Source organism: Pleuronectes platessa, chromosome 6 (assembly GCF_947347685.1).
Source record: "Pleuronectes platessa chromosome 6, fPlePla1.1, whole genome shotgun sequence".
Lineage (NCBI taxonomy): Eukaryota > Metazoa > Chordata > Actinopteri > Pleuronectiformes > Pleuronectidae > Pleuronectes > Pleuronectes platessa.
This window is the reverse complement of record NC_070631.1, coordinates 21,135,836-21,146,031: the sequence shown is the minus strand read 5'-3', so window position 1 is coordinate 21,146,031 and position 10,196 is coordinate 21,135,836. Positions and strand designations below refer to the sequence as shown.

At 41.2% G+C, this 10,196-nt stretch overlaps 1 long non-coding RNA gene across 1 annotated transcript; it reads left to right on the top strand.

The window, feature by feature from the left end:
• The first annotated feature begins 2,694 nt into the window (after positions 1 to 2,694).
• On the top strand, positions 2,695 to 6,666 carry LOC128442701 (uncharacterized). Its single transcript, XR_008338872.1, has 2 exons — positions 2,695 to 2,733; positions 5,236 to 6,666. It is a non-coding gene; the product is annotated as an uncharacterized LOC128442701 (long non-coding RNA).
• Positions 6,667 to 10,196: the final 3,530 nt, after the last annotated feature.

Here is a 10,196-nt window from a genome sequence, read left to right as displayed (position 1 = left end):
GACCTGTCATTTAAATTAAATAGAAGCAGAGCAGTACGTCACAGCCCAAAGCTCGGGAAAGAAATTTATTTTTACATTTAAAGATTATCATCCAACATGTTTTTTACCTTAAAGTACAAATACTAAGTGCAAAGTAAACAATACAAATTTACTGCAGTTTTTTGAAGTACACAACTTCAGGACTACAGTCCTAAATTAAATGTGCACCTTACGGAATCATGAATTTTGCATGGATGTTGGACATATATTTGGAGCCTCTGTGTAAACTGTGGCCCCTGATTAAGAAAACTTTTAGTTCCAATTCCGTCCCTCAGCTTTCAGCCTTAAAATCTCTGCTAGCCTTTTTTGTTCTAAGTCTCACAGACATGCTCTCATCAACCATGTTTTTCAGCCACAGCACGCTGCTGTTGTCAGCAACACATCTCCAGACAAGCCAAGCATCAGCTCTGCATCAGGCTCACAGAAACAGGGTCTTCAGTGAGCTATAGCTGTGCTTGTTAGCCTAATGACAACAGCAGCTTGAGTGGCCAGTAATGGTCTTGGACCTTTGTGAGTTTCCAGCTGATGAAACCAACTAAGTCCTGTGCAGGACTTCACTTGTTTTGAAAGACCTCTGGGAGAGGTCTTTTAGTTACTGCAGTGATGGCACAGTGCCTGTCCCCATAATGGCTGGCTGGGCTGCTGGTGAGAATTCTGCGGCTTGAAGTGCCACCAGATATACTGTCGCTGCTTTGTTTCCTCCTGAGCACTGAGGAAACAAGCTGTCTGATGTACCTGCAGCGGTTTCCCTCTCTCGGACACAAAGATTTCTGGGAGTTGCAATGTTACCTTTTCTGAGGATATTTGTGTAGTGCAAAACATACTGTAGTAAAAAAAAACACTTTGATCCTAAAATATGCTGTGTTGATGATAAGGAAGGAAGTTAATTGAATCCCTTAATATTTCTTTAAGCAATCTCCGCCGGCGCTCGCTCAAAGATCCAGGCTATGCACCTCATTTGAACTGTGAAACTTTATCATTTATGCACAGTGCTCAGTGTTTACAAGTGATGATGAAACGAGGGCACCCCGAGCACAGAGACGAGGTCCAAATGCTTCAATTTCACCACAACAAAACCAATTAGCAAAGCTCTTATTAGTCTGTTCCCCACTTTCCCTCCCCCCTTCTCTCTGTCTCTCTCTCTCTCTCTCTCTCTCTCTCTCTCTCTCTCTCCTTATCTGTGAATCTCCCTCATCCTCAACGCCGGCGGGAGATAAATATGTCTTCTGTGTCCTTGGATTCCTGTCGTGTAAGCACTGGTGTTGGTGAGCACTGTTTACCGGTGTGCACGGCAGGCAAACAGCCGGCACGGTTTGTCCCGTGGGGCCAAATTCACCTTGTTACCCTTTTAATTAGTAGGAGCAGTTAATAGTGCTGTCCGCTTCTGCCGCCTTAGCACTCTGCTCTGACTTCAAGAATCCCTCAGATCGATAGCCACGAGTCGCACTGAGGCAGGCAGATGAGCGAGAGGTGAGGGGATCTATTGTGGGGGCAGCTCAGATGCATTGGTGAGGGTTGTTGAAGGGAATGCCAATAACATACTATTCTCTTTAAAGGAACCTTCACGGCCTGTGTACGTATAACCATCCCCTTTTCCTTTTCCATGTACATTTGAAGGGATAACAAGGTCTCTGGGCACATTCCTGTCACCCAGCGTCTCCTCATCCACGTTTCCTCTACCTCGAAAATGAATGTAATCAAAAAGCTAAGGGTTTGCCCTGCAGATTCTATTGTGCTCTTATAAGCTTTTATCCAACTGCTCGCCCTGTGCTCATTTCTTTTCTTGTTTTGATTTAGAGATGCAGTGGAAGTACTTAGCATTTAGATGACATGCTGCAGAAGAGGTGTGATGGATCAGTGCCTCTTCAGAGGACTGAATTTCCTCGACAGTGCCGCAGCCGGCCGACCCGGTCGGACAGACAGAACGACGGATCGCGGGACGTCAGGCTGGGTGGGCAGCGGAATACCAAGTCGGCCTCGCTGCTGCAGAGAAGCCTGGCACAGCCGCCAGGAGAGCGGGGACTGCCGGGAATGCCAATGCAATGCCAAGGCAGCCGTCTCGCCTTGGCTCCTCCGATTGGCTAAACAGACCATTAGCTTCTTGATTATGATTAGCAGAGTCATTATCTACGTAAAAGTGGCTCATTCACCAATATTAAGAAGGCAAGGGAGCTGTTTTCTTCCTCCGGTCAAGGGGAAAAGTGTGTGTTTTCATGTGTTCTCCGTTAGATGAATGCACGCGGCAAGAAGTTGTTGTTCACAGAGAAACAAAGTGGAACACTGTTTATCACCCTGCCCTACAGCTAATGTGATAAAAAATGTTCTGTCTGTGTGATGCCACTGATGGAAGAAAGGGAATGTCTCTCACTCGTTAACGCGGATGATGAGGTGGCCATTACTCGCTTGTATTTTCCGCTCGAGGAGAGAGGCAGTGTCCTCAGAGGTCATAAAAACAGGGAGAGAAGAAAATAACCTTCATCTTCCTCCATCTCGCCTTAGATATAATTGGAGTACATGCCATCTGTGCTTTCAAATGGACATATGCTGCTTTGTGTCCAAGGCCAATATGCTTAAGGAAAGTTGAATAAAACGTTTGTGAAGGCCGGTCCTCTGTTTCCTCTGATGGCGACCTTCTGCTTCTCTTTTCCAGCCTATGCCCAAGGAGCCGTCGTAGGATACAGAGGAACACAGCAGGTATGTGAGGTTTTAATGATGTAGTTTATTCTACTTTGCATACCGGGTGCAAGATGGGGTCACTTTGACATACAGCACAAGCAACCGGACACTTTTGATTGGTGCATCTCCAAGAAAGGCAGAAGTAGTTTCTTTTCAGGGAAACTTAATGAACAGCAGAGTCTGCGCCTCCATTCTAAGTTGTGACAAAGGGTCAGTGTCGCTCAGAGCTGGAGTGAGTCTGATATTATCGTCTATTCATCAAGTGTTTTCCACTCTCACTACTGAGCTAAAATAAAGATCATCAAGAACTTGGAGGGGAGACACAATGTAATCTACCATTTCTCAGGATTCAGTCACTTTGATGTATCTATGAAAAGAAGAGAAATCAAAGACGACTATTGGATTTTGGGAAATCCACAAGGATGAACATAAAAAGGCCCTAGTGGTTACATCAAAGAGAGCGGCTGCCAAGGCTTTCTTTTATGACCAAAGCGAAACACAGATATTTATTCTGGGTTCTTTTTCTTCCACAAACGCAACAACTGAAAGAAAAATATTTGTATTATTTTCTAAATTTCACAGTAAAATATTCTTTAAAATGTTGCTGGCCTTCCTGACGTTCCCTCCAAGTCGATTCCTGCGTATGAAATGTCTGCGAGTAAAGGAGGACCGGCTAGCCTGATTCTGTTGGGGGGTGAGCTTCCACAAAAAACTTTATTTTCTCTAAAAAACAAGGAAATCTGCTAAAGATTAAACTGATTCCTCTCCTGAGAACGTTGACTGAGTGTCTGTGAAGCTTTTATATTCTGCAAAACCACGGGCATTTGGAATCTGCATGCTTTATGTCTCCTAGCCAATATTCTAAGATTGATTTTCCCTCTTCCTCTGAGAAAACAAAATGAATCACGCACAATTACCAAGGACAGGGGAGAAGGGGGGAATTGGGGGCATCATAAATATTTATTTGCAAGACCTGGGAATTTGTGCAATTCTGTGTGGATTTGCTAACTCATATTTAGGTGTCTGAATGATTTATATGGTCGGTCCTGGGTGTCACATTTGTCCACTGTCACCCCGAATCAGTTCTGTATTAACATTTATGGATTTATCCATAAGACATTTTCATGACATATCATTCAAATGGGTTTCCTGATGAAATGATTGGTTAAATGTATTACTGCATACACTCATAGAACCGTTTTAGAATTCTTCATAGAATTAGCTTTGTTAACGCAGAATAAGTCAGATCTGTAATTCATAAAACTGCTAGTCCTAGCAATCAGTTTTTCAATCACACTTGGCCATTACGTAAATGTTCAGCATCACTTAATGGAACAAACCTAACATTATTTTTGGAGCCTCCTGCAGCAAAGGTAGAAATGGCACAAAAACATCTGTGAATCGAGACATAAAAGAAGATAAATGTCTCACAGGAAGAATCAGAGATGGGTTTTAAACCCTGTTTTTCTATTAAAGCATTAATCAAAAACCATCACGAGAATGAGATCCTCTCACAATGAAGACCCTCATAATATTTCTCATCAATTTCACCATTTATTAGATAGAGGTAATGGTGAAAGAGCGACTTAGCGCATCACTTAATTATCATGCAGATGACATGATAATTAAATGAGTCGCTAAGTTTATTACATTTATAACAGGAAGACAAACACTTCTCTCTGCACATTTAACCTTGTTTCGTGACGCTGTCGTCTTTATGTTAATGGTTTCATTTGTGTGTTGTGTTACACTAAATGATATGTTACGCTAGATTTGACCTAGAGAGACTTGCTGTCATAATTTTAACATAAAAGAGACAATTCAACAAAGTAAATGTCTGAAAACGTAGGTGTGGTTTTTTTTCTATATTTTTGAAGATGGTGGTCTTTTAATCTGAGAGCGGGACGTATTTCACCTTAAGATTCTGTAATGCTCTCACTCAAATAAACCCTGCTTGTACTTAGATTTCCTCTGCTCCAGCTTAAGCTCTTCTTATCGAGCTCACACTTCTTCTGTGTCCTCTTGAAACTTCTGCTTTCAGATTTATCCTTTGGTCTTGGACTTTTTTTAGTGAGCAACATTGTTCCCATACCATCAACTTAAACTAAAAACTAAAACTTAAGACCCCTCATTCTGCCGCTCCATGTTGACCAGTGCTCTACAGCACTCGGCCGTACAGGACTCTTAAAGACATACAGCCAACATTTTGGGAATTGGGGAATATGAAGAGACTTTTTGCTTAATCCAAGTGCAGAAAAAATTATCCAAGACCTGAGGAGAAATCCGAGAGCAGGAGCTGGAGCGTAGGAAATCTAAGCACAAGCACTGTTTATTTGAGTGTGAGAGCAGTGTTGAGTGAAGGCATTACCAAATCTGAATGAGAAATCAATACATCAAACTGAAAGACCACACTGTTAAATAGCAATAGGAGAAAAAAAAAATGTATAGAGGCTTATGGAACATTTAAGATTTGATGTGATTTTGATCTGATCCCTGTGTTTCTCCTCCATTCCCCAACAGGCTCATTGACATCCATGATTCAAAAAGGAACTGATGCCAGTCACTACAACCGAACATTAACTCGATTCACCTACAAGGCTCCAAAACTCGACACCAGGCCTGATCTTCAGTTGAAAATTTTATTAAATTAACTAAAATTATCATCCCTGAGCTTCTCCCATCACCGCAGTGGAAGACTCTTGGCAGCAACTTGTTAGAACTCTGAGAAGTCTCAAGTGAGCAGCATTGGAACACCATCGCCATCTAATCTTCACTGCAGCCAAATTCACGGACTCATCATAGAACAAGACCCCTGTAAGGAGCAGCGATCACCAGATGATGGAATATTCATTGAAGTACTTTACCTGTTGTTTTGAGTGAGTCACCGCCCGGTCTGCAAGGTGACGGCTCCTTGAAGGATTTTTCTTTGTGGCTTGAATTACACTTTTTCTCTCAGAAGTCAGCCCCGCTCTTTATCGTGACTGTTGTGAAACTGTCCAGGGTTATATTCCAACCGAGTTTCTTTAAGGAGTCACGGCTTTACTGTTGAGCCAGCCTGCATTGTCCATTGGATTCTAGCCTTTTTAACACCTCCCTCTCATATGTCGGGGTGAAACTTTAAAAGGCCGTTGCCTCCAAAATCTCTGCTCACACAGTTATGGACAAGGTGGACAAGAAAAAGCATGAAAGTGGATTGGGATGTTGCAGAAGCGACGACAGATGAGTTGACTGTCTTTCCTCCGTGAATGAAGGGTATATATGAAGGTGAAATGTGGACATTTTGGATGATTTAGCTTATATCTCCTGTTTTTTTAATTATGTGGTGCCAACATAGATTAGACAAGTCGTTTTCTGTCAATGAGCCTCACACATCTTGTACACATCACCGGGAGCATTTGGCACATGTGGACCCCTGGCTCATTTTTATCGTCTGTATTTTGAGTGTATGTGATTTGGTGGGTGTGTGCTTGTGTGTGCTTGTGTGTGCTTGTGTGTGCTTGTGTGCGTGTGTGTGCGTGTGTGCGCGTGTGCGCGTGTGTGCGCGTGTGCGTGTGCGTGTGTGTGCGTGTGTGCGTGTGTGTGTGTGTGTGAGAGAGAGAAAGAAAGAAAGAAAGAAAGAATGTGCACATGCAGAGATACACTGTGAAATAAGTAATGTCTAATGCATTATTCATACTCTTGTATATTTTTGGGGACACGCCCAGACCAGAGCTCACCATCTGGCAAAGAGCATTTGTGATTTTACAGATGTTGGATTTCATTTGAATCTTTGTAGATGTGTTTTTTCCTTTTCTTTATCTTTCCCTTGTTTTTTTCTTTAGTACATAGAGATATTTATTTTGGGGGAAAATATTATTGAAACTGGGTAAAGATCTAAAAATATGTCACATACGGTAAGTTAAATTCTGTAATTAAGAAATCAATTTATGTGTGATTAAATGTAGTTCAGAATCCTTGACTAAACTGACTATTTTCATATGAAATGTTTTTGGCAGGCTGCTGGAAGTGTTATTTGCTGATTTCGATTTTAATTCGTGTTTTACGTGCTGTGGATCTCATTGAAAGCGGAGTCGAAGAGAACGAGAATATGAACACCAGTATGATATAATAAAACACAATCCAAGTACCACGGTGTGACAAGCTGCAGTAATCTGCACAGCGTCCTGTTTGTTGCAGTAAATTACATTATATTGTACAGGTTTTCCCATTTCTCCCTGTTTTATGTTCTTTTATTTGTTCTAAAAACAAGCATGTCTTCATAGGCATATGAAGACATAAAGACAGTTTCCATTCCTGGGACCTGAGACGTGTGGATTTGGTGTATGTTTGTGTGTGTGTAGATGGGTGGTCCAGGTATTGCTTATGTTATGGGGACCTAAATCTGTTTAGACAGTCACATTATGGGGACTTAACCACTTTAGGACCATTTCCACCACTAACATTTTCAGGACCAGTTGACCTCATGGGGACCAAAACCCTGTCATAAAGAGGCAAAATGTAATTGCTGAGGACCTGGTTAAGAGTAAGATAGGAATTGTGATTAGGTTAAGGACACGGCTAAGTACGAATTGGTTATGGTAAGGGCCGAGGAAATGCATTAGGCCGATGAGTTTTTACAATATAATAACATTACAAGGGTGTGTGTGTGTGTGTCTTACAGAAGTTTGTGGAGTGAGATCGAAAAAATAACATTTTCCACCTGATCCCATATTTCTGATTTCATATGGTCTCTCTATTTATCGCCTCTTTGGTTTTCTCTCACCGTAAATAAATTGTCCCTTTTGATTTGACTCACCGTCAGTGATACTGCATTCACACTGAATCTTTTAGTAAAATCTAGAAATGACAAAAGATCTGGACCTTCTGCTCTTCTGAGTGCTCTGAAAATGTGTTCACATCACATATCATTAAACCAACTTCAGTGAGTTCTGACACTTGAGCTCTGATGCAGTGTGGGTGAGGGACTATCAAGTGGCCCCGAGCTAAGGCCCAAAAAGTGCCTCAAATGTCTCTATATAAATGTCTTGTCCTTTTATTTCACTCTGTGCTTGTTACGAAAGAGGCTTTGGGTGAAAAGTATGAAACTTCAGGCCAATTACTTCCCAAAAATGACAAAGCAACAGTAACTGAGACAAACTGGAACAAGAAAAGTTTTCTTGCACAGACTAAAATGAAATTGGGTAACCCTTCCGAGTATATGATGTATTATAAAGCAGAGTTCCACGGCGGTATATTCGATTATAAAGTGTTTGTGTGAAAGATGACTCACAATGGGGGGTGTGGTTATTGAGAAATAACCTAAATTGCGTGTGTGGAGTGATTTATTTTTCATACCTAGGCTGCACTGTGCATCACAAATTTGCCACTTTATAACATGGACACCTCCCAAAGATGAAAATATACTATATGTCTTGTATTACTTGTGTAGTATGATCTATTAGAAGGAAACCTGCAAAAAAATATTTTAAAGATCCAAACAAGTGGGAAAAGACATGTGTGGCTGCCATGTTAGAGCTGGGATCCATCCAGCCATTATTTATAATTCTTATATTTCGCACAGAGAGGCAGGAGCCAATCCCAACTGACATTGGGACAGGTCACCAGCGCACATACAGAGACATACAGAGACAAACAATCATTCACATTCACACCCACGGTTGATTTAGACTCTCCTATTAACCTTACCCCAATCGACATGTGTTTGGACTGTGGAAAGAAGCCGGATTACCCCGGAGGAAGCAGACACTGGGAGAACATGCAAACCTCGAACAGGATTCTAACCCAAGAAGCTTCTCGCTTTGAGGTAAAAGAGCAAAACACTGCACCACAGTGATATAGAGCTGTGAAAAAAACGTTTACCCCAACCCTAATCTTGGCTGAATAGTTGTATTGCAATTAAATGTAGCAGAAGTTAGTTTTAATCATCAAAATTGTGTACATTGTCAAGTATACTGGTTGCTTGTATTTCACTTCATCCATCGTAACATTTTCAGTAAAACTATTTTAAAAGTTCGCTAAATAATAAATCATTTCTGTACATGTGTTTATATATGGAGGGTTATGTTCCTAGAAACTAAAGTATCCTGTCTCAGAACATTTAGTTCCACATAACTTAGATATTTTCAGGAAGATAGCAGAAATAGGTCACCTTTGCTGGAGGAAGGGTCAAAATGTACCATGCAGTATAATGAACAGTGTTGTGTGTTCCTCTCGGCTGTAGAAAGAGGAGACATGTGGTTTTCTGCGCTTGTTGCTGAGCCAGTATTCCCACTCACCTCCCACAGTTAGAGATGTTCTTCCAGCTGCTTTCTTCCATTCTGAATGTCTGTCTTGCTGTTTCAGGGTTTTTGAATGTGGGCTGCTGTCAGGATCAACAAATGGTACGAAGGTGGTATCCAGCCTCCTGCCAACATATGGTACAGCACAGTGTGTACACTGGATATCGGAACAGTCTGACAATGAGCTGTCATGACGCTGCTTTGTCAAGTTATCTTTGTGTGTTCTGGATGCAGGAAGAACTGTGCAGTTCATCAGTACTTATGACTGTTAACGCAGAAAGAAAAAGATGAGCATTGGCAGGAGTGACGCTTGACATGATTATTATGTTAATTGTTGGATTGGCTTTTGTTAGAGGAGAACATTATGCATAATAAAGGTTGCAGCAAGTCTTATGATGCATTACATGTGTTGAAATATATTAATAGCCATCAGTCTGTTGGGCGGGATGTCCCACACTAGCGCATTAATGGAAAACATGATTCCACAACACAACTGTAAAAGCCACAACACAACTTTTGCCGGTGTGTTGACACTTTTGCCCTACACTATTTTCCAATAATGCGCCTGTGTGAGACATCTCGTCCACCGTTCATCTGACACCTTAAAGATACGGCAACATAGAGAATGACCTCACTACACAAACAACATCCATGACTCATGTTGGAAAGCACAGGTCAACAAACAGAGGTCAATGAAGGACATCAAGATGAAGATTAAGGAGATAACATAAATAGCATAAAAAAAATACAATAAATAGATAATAAATAGACATTTTATACATTTGTTATCATGTGAAAGGCACAGTCATAAAATAGGACATTTACAATGGCTACTGTCTGAGTTTAGAAGCCTGATAGCAGAAGGAATGAAAGATTTGCAGAATGGGTAAGCTCTCCTCAGAGGTACAAGAAACGGCCTCCTAAAGGCATCTCTGTGAACAATAAAATTAAAAAGAACCATAAAAGATACTTAAAATCCGCTCATTGACTGACAGTCACTGACTGACATCAAATGGATTCTCTGTGGCCCATGTTTGACAATAGACTCAGTTTTAATATCAAACTTAAGTTGACAGTCATAAACTAAATGGTCAGTGTATGACTTGTGTCTTAGGTCAACAATCATTTCCTCAGTTTTGGTTTGGGAACAGACAAGCTTTATTTCTGGGCTGCACACCTGAACAATTCTTATCAAAAACATAG